Raw genomic sequence first — 14,995 nt, 5'->3', positions numbered from 1 at the left:
GTGTACATGTGTCCGCCATCCCGAACCCCCCTTCCGCCTCCCTCGCTCCCCGTCTCCTCCCTCAGGGTCGTCCCAGTGCGCTGGCTTTGAGTGCCTTGTTTCATGCGTTGAACTTGGACTAGTGATCTGTTTCACATACGGTCATGTCACCGTGTTATCTTAAGCCTGCGCGTGTTTGAGCTGGCCCCTTTGGTGCGTGCTCAGGTGTCTTCTCCTTGTCAGGGACCTGGGCCTGAAGAAGCTGCAGACTGGTTAAACTGAAAGTCCACGCTGACACACTGGAGCTGAGAGTTGTTACCATTCATTAAGATATTTCCAGAATGTTTATCCAGGACTTCTAAGACGATGATAAACGCTTCATTTGTATATCAGTTTACTCCCGTGATCACTCATCTGGGGTGTTAGTTGCACAGAGGCTTAAATAGTGTTCCATTCTCAACTAAATGTGTATTTACTCATGGATTGTCATTTAGAAATTTTAGAAACCACGCGTTTTTTTTTCCCCTGCATGGAAATAAACGGTCAGAAGAAAGTGGATAGACTGTGTAGCCTATTAAAACTTTCCCCAGCCTTCTCTCTTCTCTCTGTAAGAATAAAAGAACCCCTGTGAGGGTGGAGAATAAGTGTGTGTGTTTTATATTTATAAAGAAAAAACGTATCTTGGGCATCCTAAAATATGGATAGAGCATAGAGGTGAAGGAAACATGTACAGGGACGCGTGGTGGAAACTGCCCTGCTGATGACTCTGACGGGTTTCAGCTCACTTGAAGGAATAACTGGTGGTGATAGATGCATATTTAAGAAGACTGCATGTCTTATGTAAGTAAGCTCTTAGAAGTCATTAAAAAAAATGGGGCAGTGACCTGTAGAATTTACTTACAGTCTGATGTAGTTAATGCTATCTCAAATGTTACACAATTGCACCCATAAAAACATAAACCAAGGATAATTACACCTGTCTAAATATATTTCAGTTGCTGTTTTCAGCTGCCTGACTCAAGGATAATTATTTAATGTCAGTTGTCCAGGGTCACCCAACAAATCAGTGATATGGTCAGTGATTTAAGTTATTTAAATGTAAGTTAAGTAAGTTATTTAAGTTATTTAAATGTAAGTACATTTAAATTTATTTTTTATGGTACATAAATTATGATAAAAGTGTTACTCTTCCATGGTACTGTACTTAATTCCTTAGGTCTCTTAAAACATAATTTGAAGCAAAGGATTGATTATATAAGGCACAATATCATATTTTTTTATATTGACAAGTAAATATCTTAGTTTCTATTTATTTCTTGTTCAAGGCAGTAAACCCTACATGCACTTTCTCAACAACTAATTGAACACAGTGATACAGTTTGTTATGCCTTAATTTTCCTTTGTAAATGTAATGCTTGAAATTTTAATAAACATATATTGTCATCTTTAGAATAACCCACATGTATAGACATTGAAAGTGGCGTCGCCCTGAGACGGCACAGCAGCGCCTCAGCATCCTGCCCTGGCGGCAGGAGAGTCTGTCCAGTTGGACCCCAGGCCCACCGGGTGCCCCGCGCGGGGCTCTGCCGCGGGCTGAGGCCGGTGGCCCCTTCCTTCGGGCGGCTCGCCTGCTAGTGGGGCTCAGTCCACCACGGATGCTGACGGCTGTGCACAGGGAGGGTACTAAATGGGTTTATGCTGGGACTGGGACTGGAGAAGGCTTCCCAGAGAAAGAATACAGCTTCATATGAAGGACGGGGAGTGGAAAACAATGAGAACACAACTCGCAAATCTTTGTTTCTCCTTCCTCCCAGCACTGGAGAGGTGTTTGGGGCTTAACTGGTGCTGAATGCATTTTAAAATGGTTGACTAAGGAGCAGTCCAGACAGAATAGGGAAAGAGGAAAGGATACAACCGTGACACATTGGGCAGGGGGAGTGGACAGGACTTGGTGTATCACTGTGGTGAAGGAAAAGTCAGTGAAGCTACCACTTGTTTCACTTTGGCAATTCACTGAGATCGGAACCAAGGGAAGTGAGCAATAATGGCAGGAGAGGAAAATACTGCATATTACCCTGTATCTGAATCAGTGATTTGCAGGAGTAAGGTGTTCACTGTAGTGTGTATACTAGATTTATTTTGCAGAGAAGCCAACTCTGGAAAATCTAAAGCAGATCCCATTACTTAGTATAGGCAACTTGTCTGTCTCACTTTGCTCAGGTCAGTGGCTCTTGAAGTCTTTGAGGTTTTCGTTGGCATCTATAACCCTAGACATGCACCTAGAGTAACTTCTCTATATTTGAAGTACAGGAGATCAAAGGGCTATGGCTTGGATAACAAAACCCAATCAATTTAGGAAAGCTTAGTGCCGTTTTGGGTTTCAAAAAGTTTAACCACCTCTAAAGTGAGCTTGCAAAGCCAAGAAAGACCATGGCTCAATATTAGTAAGCTCTGTTACATGGTGTCTAAAAGATAAATGGGTGGGTGAACCCTTCCTCAAAGCAATTAATTTCCTGCCCAAATGCATCCACCTAGGTACTGTTCATGTGTCGCCACTGTCACTCAGAAAACAGAACCAGAGTTACTGGATCAGTCTAGTTAATCCTTATGGTAATGCATTCATGAGCAGGCTTGCTCAGTGCAGGCTTGCATGAGAGAAGCAAAGATGTTCCCCTGCAGGCCTCACAAAATGAATGGCAGAGGTAGTTACCTGGTAGCTCAGTTGGTGAAGAATCCACCTGCGATGCAGGAGACCCCGGTTTGATTCCTGGGTCAGGAAGATCCCCTGGAGAAGGGATAGGCTTCCCACTCCAGTATTCTTGGGCTTCCCTGGTGGCTCAGCTGGTAAAGAATCTGCCTGCAATGTGGGAGACCTGGGTTAGATCCCAGGGTTGGGAAGATCCCCTGGAGAAGGGAAAGGCTACCCACTCCAGTATTCTGTCCTGGAGAATTCCATGGACTGTATAGTCTTTGCGACCGGGGTCACAAAGAGTTGGACACGACTGAGTGACTTGCACTTTCAAAGAGACGTTTAGATTTGGTGAGGAAAAAAATGAAGCAAACATTAGTCATGCTTACACAGACCATCACATTCTAGGTGTTTCTATCTGGTACCCATGACTCTGTCTCCCTCTCTGCTAGGACCAAAGACGAAGTGCTCTGAGATCTCTTTTCAGTTTGAGGCACAACTGTGATGTATTTGAAATATTTTGCTCTGGTGAATTCTTACAGTCAGTTGAAACAGAGTGCCATCCTTTGCCACTGATTTGCAAGGCAACAAGGCTTGAAACATCACAAGCACTTGCACCCTTCTCTGGCCATTCCCATCAAATTCTTTCCCTGTACTCCAAATTGTCTTACCTATTTCAAATCCTATTGTACCACAGACCACTGAAATTGAAAACAATCAATTCCATGTGTACATTATTCCCAACATTACCGTTGCTTTAGAGAATATTCAGGGAACATCAAACCACCTTCCCTCAAGCAGCCATTAGAAAACCTCAGCTGTTAGGACCCAAATTGTAAGCTTCCAGAAAGGTCTCTATGATGACAGAGACTGTGGCGGTGTAGTCAGAGTGCACTGATGCAGGGGACGCTGTGCTGGAGATTTAGGAAGTTTGGTTTTCTGTCCCAGAACCCTCTGGCCGAGCTGAATTACAGAATCAGTCCGTGATACACGAGAAGAGCCCTGACATCGGAGTTAGTATTTGGATCGGGCTCTGCCGTTTTGACCAGCATGGACTTGGGCAAGGAGCTGCCCCCTGGAGTCTGCCGTATTTATTGTAGGGGTTAAAGTATTGCAGACGAAAGTGCCTAGTATGTAATGGCCCTTGTTGTTTGTCGTTTAGTCACTAAGTCATGTCTGACTCTCTGTGACCCCATGGACTGCAGCCGGCCAGACCTTCCTGTCCCTCACTGTCTCCTGGAGTTTGTGGTTGGATATCCTTGCTGTCTAAGGGACTCTCGTTACCGGCTTGCTAAATTTATTTGGAGGTAACTTTATTTCTAGTTAGTTTAACAAATTAAAACCATACACAAAATTAAGCCCCCAGATTTCTAAGATAATTTTTCTAAGGAAACTTGTAGTTCAAAGAGTTTAGCACTTGTCTGGGGGAATGCATCACCTGCCTTGGGGACATCATTATAAAAATAAGTGCAGAGAAAGGACAGAAAAGTTCATATGTAGTATTTTGAAAATGAATATTCACATAATGCAAATACCATATCAAACATTTCTCGATGGTTTTTATCCTGAATAATGCAAAACTATTTTTAAAGTACTTAGACTGTAAAATAATAATTTGACTTTTGTTACCTGCTTTTGAGCAGGTTGTCTGTTACTTCTCATTATTATTTCCTGGAAACCAACTTAGATTCTGAGAGAAATGTTGACCAAGTTGTGTTCATTTTAGAAATGTTCAATTTAGAATTAAATTGTCATTTCCCTTCGAATTGCTACTAACATAATTTACAAATTGAATCTGGTCTCCTCTGGTTTTCTGAGCTGTTGTTTTGCTTATTTCATATAACAGGGACAGCTCATGTATCTTTTTGTAGTCTGTGAGAGGGCACGGCCCGCTCCTTTCATTAGTGGGCGATAGCCTGTGATACAGCATGATGCTGACGCTCGGAAGGGGCTTAGTGATGAGTTCTGAACAGCTGTATGCTGATACAGTGACACCAAAACCAGGCAGTTTTTCCTTTCATTCCATGAAGAGATCTTTCCATTTCTACATGAAAGGCGTGATGAAGTTTTCAGTATCTAGTGCACTTGAGTTTATTGGTCATTGAATTTGCTTCAACCCAACTTCGGGTTTTTTCTTTTTGTTCTGTCAGGCAAATGGTTATCCTCAATTTTCAAGCCAAGCATTTGAACTAATAAAATTTCTAGCAATAGGGGTGGTATAAAAATGGCTTTTCCCTTTTTACTCTGTTTAGCACAGGCAGCAACCTTTGTTTTATTCATTCATCCATCTACACTCTTAACATTTTATGAAATGATGCTCTCTGCTAAGGATTGTGTTAGGTACCATGATTGACATACAAAAATTATGGTTTCTTTCCCCAAGGAACCCATGTTTTGTACATATATTTTATTCTAGGAGTTGTATGTCTATATATGTTATGCACTTGAGTAAATTTTAGATAACTGTAGAAAAAAGAAAATAAGAAAAGGGTTACAGAAAAAATACAGAATATTGTATATTTTACTGGTTTTAAGATTTATAGAATCTTCACAGATTGTGATTAGAAAATCTACATGCAAGAAATATTTATAAGGATATATTTTACAAATAGTATGATTTTGATGTTGTTTGTAAAAGTTGTTTTTATTTTCATGATCTGTAGTATATACAAATATATTTACCAATAAATTAGCTATAGGCTGTAAAAGAAAAAGTGAAAATATACCAAAGAGCTATTTTGGGAAGACTAATTTTGTCATTTCAGTTTGTGATAATAAAACATTTTTCTGGGTATGTCTATGCAGCATACTCATTTGTAATATGCTAAGTGGATAATAAAGTTCAGTTCAGTTCAGTCACCCAGTCACGTCTGACTCTTTGTGACCCCATGGACTACAGCACGCCAGGCTTCCCTGTCCATCACCAACTCCCAGAGCTTACTCAAGCATAGTTCATCAAGTCGGTGATGCCATCCAACCTTCTCCTCCGCCTTCAATGTTTCCCAGCATCAGGGTCTTTTCCAATGAGTCTGTTCTTCACCCAAATGGAAGAGAAGGAAGAGTGTTACAAACTGAAACAGAAAAATCACAGCATAAGATTAGTGACCTATGTGGAACTTGGATACACATATCTTTTCTTTACCTGTGGGAGGAGACATCTTGGAACCAACTTTTTGATAATGGAGCTAAAGATATTTCTAGTGAGAAATTTTTCATATTGGGATATTTGCATAAGGTAGATTTCATGCAAATTTCAACTTTCAAAGCTTTCTGAAGTATATTCCAACTAGCAACGTGGGCACACGAGATGGCTCCTCAAACCGCTGATACACATAGTTGCAGACTTGAGCCAGTGATGTGTTCAGAAGGCAGAGGAACCACAGTCTCGTCAGCCAGCAGGGTGTGATGAGGAAGGCAAACAGGAGGCCACCAGGAGGGCAAAGGCTGCGCGGGGCTTCCTGGCCAATTTCGAGAGCTGACTGAGTGGACCCGGTTCATCCTTGTGAGACATTTTTGAAATTGCTATCAGCGTTAATTAGGATATGAAATTAAAAATCTGTTCACATCCAACTGAATATTATGCAAGCAATACAGGGCACATCTTTAGTTGGCCCCTGACAGGATTTTAATTTTCTGCTGTCAGTTTCTAGAAAAACCTTGTAAGGAATGGAAGGTACTCATCTGTTTTCTATTGACAGCTGCCAAGGTTCTGCCAGATCCATCTGTCTTCATCTTATTACCTTTTACTGGATTCCCTTGGAATCCTCGTAGATAAAGAGAAGAACAATACCGCAGCATTACCTTATGACCCTGTTGTAATGGCAGCCCGCCCCCTCCCAATAATTGCTCATTTATTTGTAACCTTTCTTGCAAGCATGTTAACACAGATTGACGTCATCCTGGTATACCATTTAGTCTGCTCTTCTGAGATATCCGGGAGATGTCTTACTGCTACGCTTTGTATACACTGGGTAGCTAGGAAAGGAAGTTGCCTATGGAGGCCGTGAAGAGTATTTTAATGAAAGAATTGTGTGCAGTTATCTAGAATCGCTAGATTTCTGTCACAGCAGTCATACTGTTACAGTTCTAAGTGCTTGTCTAACAAATATCTTAATATTATGCTGTGTAGTGTACCTTTTTATTTTTGTTTTAATGTGTACAAAGGACACAGGACTAGTCAAAGCAAATGGGAGCAAGTGTTACTCAAGGCATTTAAATCGTTTAGCTGACAAATTATACAGAACCTGTAGCAAGATGATTATGCAAACCAGCGTCCTTGAAATGTGATTAAAGAACTGGTTTTAGTGTGCAAGATAGTTTGTTGATATTGCTGATTTTCTTCTGTTGGATAAAAGATAATTCTAGAGCAACCATCAAGGCTTTTTTCTCAAATACCAAGAGTTTATTATCAATCTAAATGATGCTGAGAGGAAGAGTTGACTGTTTCTTCATTCGTAATTTGCAAATTACTTTGACTGAAGTGTGAGGATTGCAAAAAGAGTGTTAGGCATAGTTTGGATCTTAAAAACAATTAAGTCACTTCCTTTCTTCCCTTCTTCCTTTATTTTCTTTGACATCTCTCTTTTTCCTTCTTTCTTTTCTCCTCTCTCACTGTATTTTATTTTGATATTCTTCATTTTGCATTGCTTTCTCCTGTCTCTAGTAGTTAGTCAAAAAAGATGTAACTCAAATTCCAGAGATTCTTAACCTCTTGTTTTTCCTTTCTCTAAAAAGTACAAGGGATCTGAACAACATTTGGATCCTCAGCCTTGCTATTTTGCTTTCATCTACTAATCATAACACAGTTTTCAATTTTTCAGCATTATTTTGATGCTCTTTTATATAAACTTTTTAACTTGTGTTAATTCTACTTTCAAAAGTAGCTAAGAATTAGTCTATAGATCATTCTACCTTAAGATTTATTATTATAAGCAAACAAGTCCTGTTCATTGTACGAGTTACTTGTAAAAGTAAATAATGAGTCCCCAGTTCTAGCCTTTAACCATGAAGGTCCTCAGGTTTGTAGAAAAGCTGATATGCGTAGAACTCCTCCCATTGCTTTCATCATTCTCGTATTTGCATATGCAAGGGAAGGAAGGTTAAAAGGAGGTTCAGGAAAACTAGTGTTTATGGAGTGTACCCTAGGCCCTTGGCCCTGCGCTCATTTCCCTCATTCAGAAGCAGGCCGCGTTCCCCTCGGCCCCAGCCCGGATCCTCTGTGAAGCCAGCCCCAGGCAAGAGGCTGCAGATAGGGCGTAATGAGGGGAGGCTGGTGGCGGCCCACGGTAGCCTGCTCCTGACTCTGCGGTGCCTGTCTCCATACCCAGCAGAAGGCGTTTCAGTCACTGCAGTGCCTGCCTAGGGCCACCTCATCTTTGCAGGCCTTCCCCTGCTGGGTGTGCAAGGATTCTGCGCTCAGTGGATGTGCATACCATTTAGGAGCAGGCTTCAGGGATAAACAAGACCAGAGGGGGCTAAAGTCTGCCTTTTTTGGGTTGTGGGACTTTAAACACACTAGGCTTTCTGAGGCTGACTTTTTCTATAAAAACAGGCTAATTATAGAAGAGTTGTGAACTTCAAAGAGAAAACATAAAGTTCCTGGCATTTATAAATGTTCAAAAGCCCTTAATTTATGTATTTACTATTATTATTAATTTGGCAAATGTTGCATTCTGCTCTGCAGTATTTTGGAGCAGATTGTTCACCTTTATTGCCAGGACAATGGGCTGCACTCAAAGTTGGACAAGCCAGAAAGACACAGTTCAAAAAAGAAATATTGCTTTATCCCACATTAGCAAACTTTATTTAGAAATTCTGAAAATGAAACTGTAAAGCCATTCCAAAGAGAAAGAATTTCCACTTGGTCAGTTTCTAATACACTGTTTCTAATAAATTAAATTGCTCTATCACTTGGCTCATCTGCTGGAGAGTGAGCATATATCAAAATTCAAAAGAAAAAAGGGCACAAAAGAAAGTCCTGTTCTTAGGACGCCAGGGACTAATCACAGTGTCTCAGTTCTGAATGAAAAATGTCTTCATCTCTAGAGACAAGAAGTCAGCATACTTAACTAGCAATGTACATTTAATATGCATTTTATTTTGTAAATTTTGCTCTTTGAAAAATAACTTTGCAAGGAAAGGATGAGAACATACACAAAGCTAAAGTCAGGTGTTGTCGGCAGTTGATGATCTTTATTAATTGTCAGTGCCTGGCCAGTGTCCCGTGCTCATGGATAAAAGCAGGAAGCCTAAACCATGGGGGGAGCTGTACCCTATCTCACGCATCCACGTGTCTCTGAGGCCAGGAGTATCGTCCTTCACAGCACAGTGGTATGCCTTGCTTTTGAAATATTTCTATAGAGTCTGCTGTAATCTAAGCTGAGGAAAAAGTGGAGAAGCAGTTTAAATAGTGGCAAATTACTTCCAAACTTTTTAAATATAGAAGAGAATACTATCTTGGGCCATTTCTATTAACATGTGTTTCGTTTGGTCCACTGAACATACTTTCATGTGCAGAACAGGAAGAGAACATAGGAAGTAGGGCGAGCGGCCTTGCTGGAAGACTATCCCGGTGTCGGAAGTCTGCATTTCCTGTTGAGGAATGTTTCCCCATTCTGTAATTAGAGAGGTGGTATTATAGTGAAGTTAGTCTACATGATAAATCAGAGTGGCATTTTAGAGTGATAACTCTGATCACATCGTAGCAACTAAGTCAGCATTGGAGGCATCAGGCAGCCAGGGAGGTACTTCATGTTTGGCAGGGGCACTGCACTAGGAGATAGGGAAGCAACACAAGCACTTCGGGAAAGTCAGAGAACAAGAGGAATCAGTGAAAAGACATGGACTTAAAACTTGCAGAGATTCTTAATAATTACTAGGAGAATTAACAGGTTTCACAGAAAATTTAAGTGGAGTTGGAATAGCATCAGTGAAAATTAACATTAAACATGTCTCAAGCATTTGTTCATTTCAAAATAAGAGAAAATTTGGAAAATAACAATGTCAAAGGGAAATCTTAAATACAGGCAAACACTAGCAAATCTTCCATTAGGCTAGAAAAAATTCAGTTTAAGAAATGAAACCGTGAAATCCCAGACCAGAGAAAGATGAATTATTGACCATTTGGATGCTATTTGATGTGACTAAAAGCTACACTGTGTTTATTATACTGCTGAAAAGGTTGCAAGGAACAAGGTACATAAGATAAATAAAAGGAAATCCAATAATCATGACTCTTAAGTTTTGAGGGAAATATATATAAGAATTATTAGTCTACTTAATTATCACATACAAAGATTACCTTATATTAGTCTTAAAACATGTTTTGATGTAACAAAATTATTTAACTATCAATAGCTGATATTTAAAAAATAAATAGCGGCATAGGAATACTGTAAGACACTCATCAGTATTGACATTGATGTACTTTTGAGTCCAGTAGTCATCATTCTGGTATGAAATGTAACAAGTAAAAAGCAAAACAGCGTTTAAGACTGCAGAAGAAGAGGAAGGAGGAGAGGAGAGGAAAGGGCAAGGTAGGGAGAAGAAAGAAAAACAAGTTCTCCAGTGCAGGAGGTTCCTGTTTCAAGAGTTTTTCCTCGCTTACACTGATGTGGCACAAGACTGCTGAGGTGGAAAGTCCATAAGAGCAGTGTCTTTTATGTTCGAGGATGTTACAGTGAATGGAGTACTGGAAATGTATGTTGAGTCCTCATTTTTTATTAACATGATAATTTGGGCTTACTAAGTGAAAGTGAAAGTGTCAGTTGCTCAGTTGTGTCCGACCCTTTGCGACCCATGGACTGTAGCCCGCTAGGCTCCTCTTTTCGTGGGATTCTCCAGGCAGGAATACTGGAGTGGGTTGCCGTTATCTTCTCCAGGAGATATTCCTGACCCAGGGGTTGAACCCGCGTCTCCTGAATTGCAGGCAGATTCTTTACCGTCTGAGCCACAGGGAAGCCCAGAGCATTATTAGAAATATCAGATAATTATTGTGTGTACAGCATCATGCTGGGTAAAGGGAGAATATTGAAGTCGTAAAACAACAGAACCTTCTACCTTCTAAACATGGAATTTATTTGAGGAGAAAGGCTTCATACAGAAAAATGGAAAGGGCTTTTCTTCCAACGTTTTGAACCTCGGCTTGGTAAAAGGCTCCAGGTGAACGGTGTTGAGGAAAACTGACCGGGACGGATGGACTGCTCTGTTTGGTGAGACTTTCAACCCTCTGCTGATCAGTGGCTTCTGCAAAAGAATGCCTCACTGGGCGCATTGCCTGTGAATAATGAGCCTGGTTAAAGTTTTCTGTTCTTCCCTAGATCAGTGACTTTTTCTTCCTCTTTCACAGGATCTGTACTGATTTTTTTCTTTTTTGCCTGAGAGTGAAAAATTTAGATTGACCTAAATATTACTTGACTGTGGTTTATTTTATCCAGAAACACTGGCATGTTTTATAATTGCCCTTCTATTCTGAATAAAAATTGCAAATCCAGGCCTCTAACATCACCTTAGCTAATTTTGCCTGCTTTGCTCCATGTGCACTCTTTTTTTTTTTTTACAAATATTTGTATATGCAAATTAACACCTTGTGAAATTAATGTGCATGTTCACTTCACCTCTTTTGTTTTATTTTATTTTTTCTTTTTGTTTTTATTGTTACATTCTCAATCAATAAGTTGACTGGGAATAAATGAATCCAAAGATTTTCATGTTTCTTCACTGTTAAAAGAATGTGTTTAGGTAGATTTTTTTCCTACTGTTTAAGAACTTAAACCCATTATTCGATTCAGTTTAAATGTAGCTTTAGGCATGATATATTATACAACACTCAAAATATAACTCAAAAAGCATAAGTGAAAATAATTGTTCAGTGCTTCCTTTGTGACAGAGGCTTGCCTTACAGTATCATAAACCCTTAAACGATCCTATAAGGGAGCCCCCATTATTTCTAATATTCCGGAGACAGAAAATAGTGCAAGTGAGAATTGTTTAACCTACTTGTGTAGATTCCAAGAATACTTGTAGAAACTGGCAACACAAGCCAGGTTTTCATAGAATTTTTTTTTTTTTGGTGGATGAAGGAAGTTTTGTAAAAAATACAGTCTCAATATATTGACATATTTTGTGACAGGCATTTAACATTGGCAGTGCCAAGCACAGAAACGTGCAAACAAAAAACCCCACATGCTAGTCTGCATAGGGAACAAAAGACATTTTCCATTATAATCAGCATTTTCAGATCCTATACATCTCTGTCCGGTTCAGGAATCCAGCAGTTATCCTGGGAAGAGAAAAGGACGAAGCAGTTATTTAAGAGGGGAGGGGTCAGAAGCTCACAGGAAAACTGCCGTGGCTTGGATGCGGGGTGAGGAGGGAGGCCAGGAGAGACATAACCAAGGGCTTGCAGGTGGAATGGAAGGGTAGTAGCCCGCTGTTCTTCAAGGAGCGAGAAGTGAGTGTGTGCTACTGCAGTGGATGGCAGTTACATGCAGATCGGCTGTAGGTGAAATATGAAATGGCTATGAGAATAATGTATAGAACCTATAGAAGATGTGTAACTTTTTTCCAGATATATTTTCACAGTGAAGATTCTTTCACCTGTTTGGAGTTGTTGAAGTATTAGTTACCATGCTTAAAAATAGGAGTGAACATAATGAATTAATGAAATTCATACTCAAGCTCATATTTTTCAGATAATTTCAAGCCAACTTTTAAAGACTGAAAAATTTTAAAACCCTGTAATGATTCACTGTCAATTTAGAGACTAAAGAAAGTAGTTAAGCTGAAGTGGGTTTATTTGTGTCTGGATATCAGAATTTATAATAGGCTATGTAGGTGGGACAGACTTTATAACCTAAAATTGCAGTAGAAATTGATTCAGAATAACTAAGTGTGATTCAAACTCATGACTAGTTAATGGCAGAAACTTTGAAGCTGAGATTACAAATGCTAAAATTTTGACACAAATCTACTTCTTACTAGAAGCAGAATCAATTATTACTTGCTGTCTGGTTGGTGTCAAAAAACATAGCTTGGAAAAATTATAAAAATGGATTAAGTGAAACATTCAAGATAATGTTCTACAGATGCCCAACTACCTAACCCAAAAATAAGGATATAAATATGAGTTAGGGTTTGATAAATCACAGTAATGGATGAAACCACCAAGTTTTTAAAAAAAAAAAAAAAAAAAAAGAGTTACATGACCTAGGAGGATTTGAGACACACTTATTGGTTAAGTTTAAGTTTAAGCTTAAGCACAAACAATGTACTTTTCTGAAAACAGTGGCTTTATTGCTTAACCTGTGAGCTGTATACATTAGGTAGTGAGAGAGTTCAGACTGATAGAATTTTCTTCTAAAGAAATAACTTGGTAAATACTTCGTTTTACTTACCAACTTACTGGAACAGAATGATGCACTAGTTATAGTAGCTAGAGTCAGGTAGCTCTGAATCCCATTCTCTAAAACTCCTCAGAAGATATGTGAGCGCTGGCAGGTTTTGATCGCCCTGCTCAAGCCACATAACATGGATCTGGTAACACTGGTTGCACAATTAAAGACAGACTGTGAATCATAAAGAGAACAAAGGGCATAATCAAAGCTCAACTCACGTGAATTTGCAGTGCTTTTGAGTCTCTAATGAAGTTTATGTTTTTGAGAAGTCCACTTACATAATCGTGATGGTAATATTTCCTGCCATGTACACTATTACTGGAAAAATTTAAGGCTAGAATTTCAGATTGGTCAAAATAATTTTGGTGCACAGGCCTATGTACAGATTTCTCATCAGTAGAAGAGTATTTTCTGTTGTATATATACAAGAGGATTGATAAAAAAGAATTTTTAAAATCATCAGTAATGAATAGTGATGACAATTTAATAGAGTAATGGAGAAATAACATTAGATGTGCATAACAGTCTAAAGCTTGGTAGGTTTTCAGTGTTGGTCAGTAGTAAGCATAGACCTAGAGACAGAATAATTGTGTGAAACAATTATTTTAAGGTTACAGGGTATGTCTATACTAGGTAGATTTGTTAGCCTGTGTAGAGTCCAGCATCCTTATCTCTAAGATGAAGATGGCAGATACATGTCTGCCCCATCAGATTCACTTTGCACTTTTGTCCACCGTGCTGAGGGAGGCGGACCCGTAACATTTGCTCTAAGCTGTGTCTCATTGCGTTCCTTAGCTGTTTGAGTGAGGTACGTGGTTTTCCCAGGAGACAGTGAGAGGAAGGAGGAGCCAATGGTTACAGTATTCATTCCTTGGTTCCCTTCCTCCGAAGCTACCTGGTCCTTGCAGTTGTGTTCTCAACAGGCACTTGATCTTCCACGGAGACCCCCTCTGGAATTTTCTTTCCTTCTCATCCTTTCCTTCCCTCTGTCTTTTTGGATGTTTTTTGTGGGAAAAGGTAGCCCCTTGCTTTCACATTACCCTTCATGGTATCCTTACATCTTGCCCACAATTGTTCCTTTATAAGTAAAGCCCTCCCCATATTCCAGTTTGAGTGCCATCTATATCCTGTCAGATCTTGATTGACACAGTAGTCTCTAGAATTCCACCCAGGAAAATTATTCATTGTTTCCATAGGTTTTGAGAACCACTGTCATCGAAGAAAAACCATGAAAAAGTCTGTTCAGGAGAAGAGTTATTGTGGACACTTCTTTGCATCTCAATGGAGTGACATCTTTTACCAATTTCATTTTAAATATTGATTAGAGCAGGCCATAAACCAATTCATTTATGATACTTTTAGGCAGTCTGAGTTTTCTTTTCTTACAAAGGAAAAAAACCAAGTCAGTGATTTACTGGGAAAAATCTTCCTGAACTGACAGATAGGAACAACTCTTCTGATATATGTGTGTGCTTCTGTGTAACCACGGACAATTGCTGTTGTGATGCTTACTAGCAACATGAAGTTTCCATATCTTTACCTCCTGTTCTGGTTGCTTAAAATCGCAATTTCTGCTTGAGACACGCCACTTAGGGTAAGCAGGAGAAGGGTTATTTAGGCTGTGTCTCTGTGTGACTCTTCTTTTCTAAAACACACAAACATGCGTAGACCCTTGTGTGTACAAGTTTTCCTGATAGCCCGTGTAGCTTGTCATCTCACACACCGTCTGCAGCTGTCAGCTGCTTGTGACTCCAGGGAAGGAGAGTTGGTTGTCTCAGTCTGCCCCCTAATTGCAGAAGCCGTGGTGTGGACGTGGTTCTCGATGACCCAGACCAGACATGCTGCCTCTCAGCAGCTCAGATCTGTAAGGGTGCTTCCTAGAACAGGGGTGAGTTCACCTCTAGTAGAATGTTGATATTTTCACTTTTTAATG

At 39.8% G+C, this 14,995-nt stretch overlaps 1 protein-coding gene and 1 long non-coding RNA gene across 3 annotated transcripts in view; both read left to right on the top strand.

Moving 5' to 3' along the window:
* The window catches only part of NALF1 (NALCN channel auxiliary factor 1), a 583,333-nt gene that overhangs the window by 56,538 nt on the left and 511,800 nt on the right, over positions 1-14,995 (top strand). The gene's annotated exons all lie outside the window — the stretch shown is intronic.
* The window catches only part of LOC136144203 (uncharacterized), a 420,924-nt gene that overhangs the window by 54,030 nt on the left and 351,899 nt on the right, over positions 1-14,995 (top strand). The window lies entirely within an intron of this gene.

The sequence above is a fragment of the Muntiacus reevesi genome, chromosome 11 (genome assembly GCF_963930625.1).
Source record: "Muntiacus reevesi chromosome 11, mMunRee1.1, whole genome shotgun sequence".
In the NCBI taxonomy this organism is placed as follows: Eukaryota; Metazoa; Chordata; class Mammalia; order Artiodactyla; family Cervidae; genus Muntiacus; species Muntiacus reevesi.
Note: the sequence above shows the minus strand (reverse complement) of the source record. Positions and strands in the feature narration are given on the sequence as shown.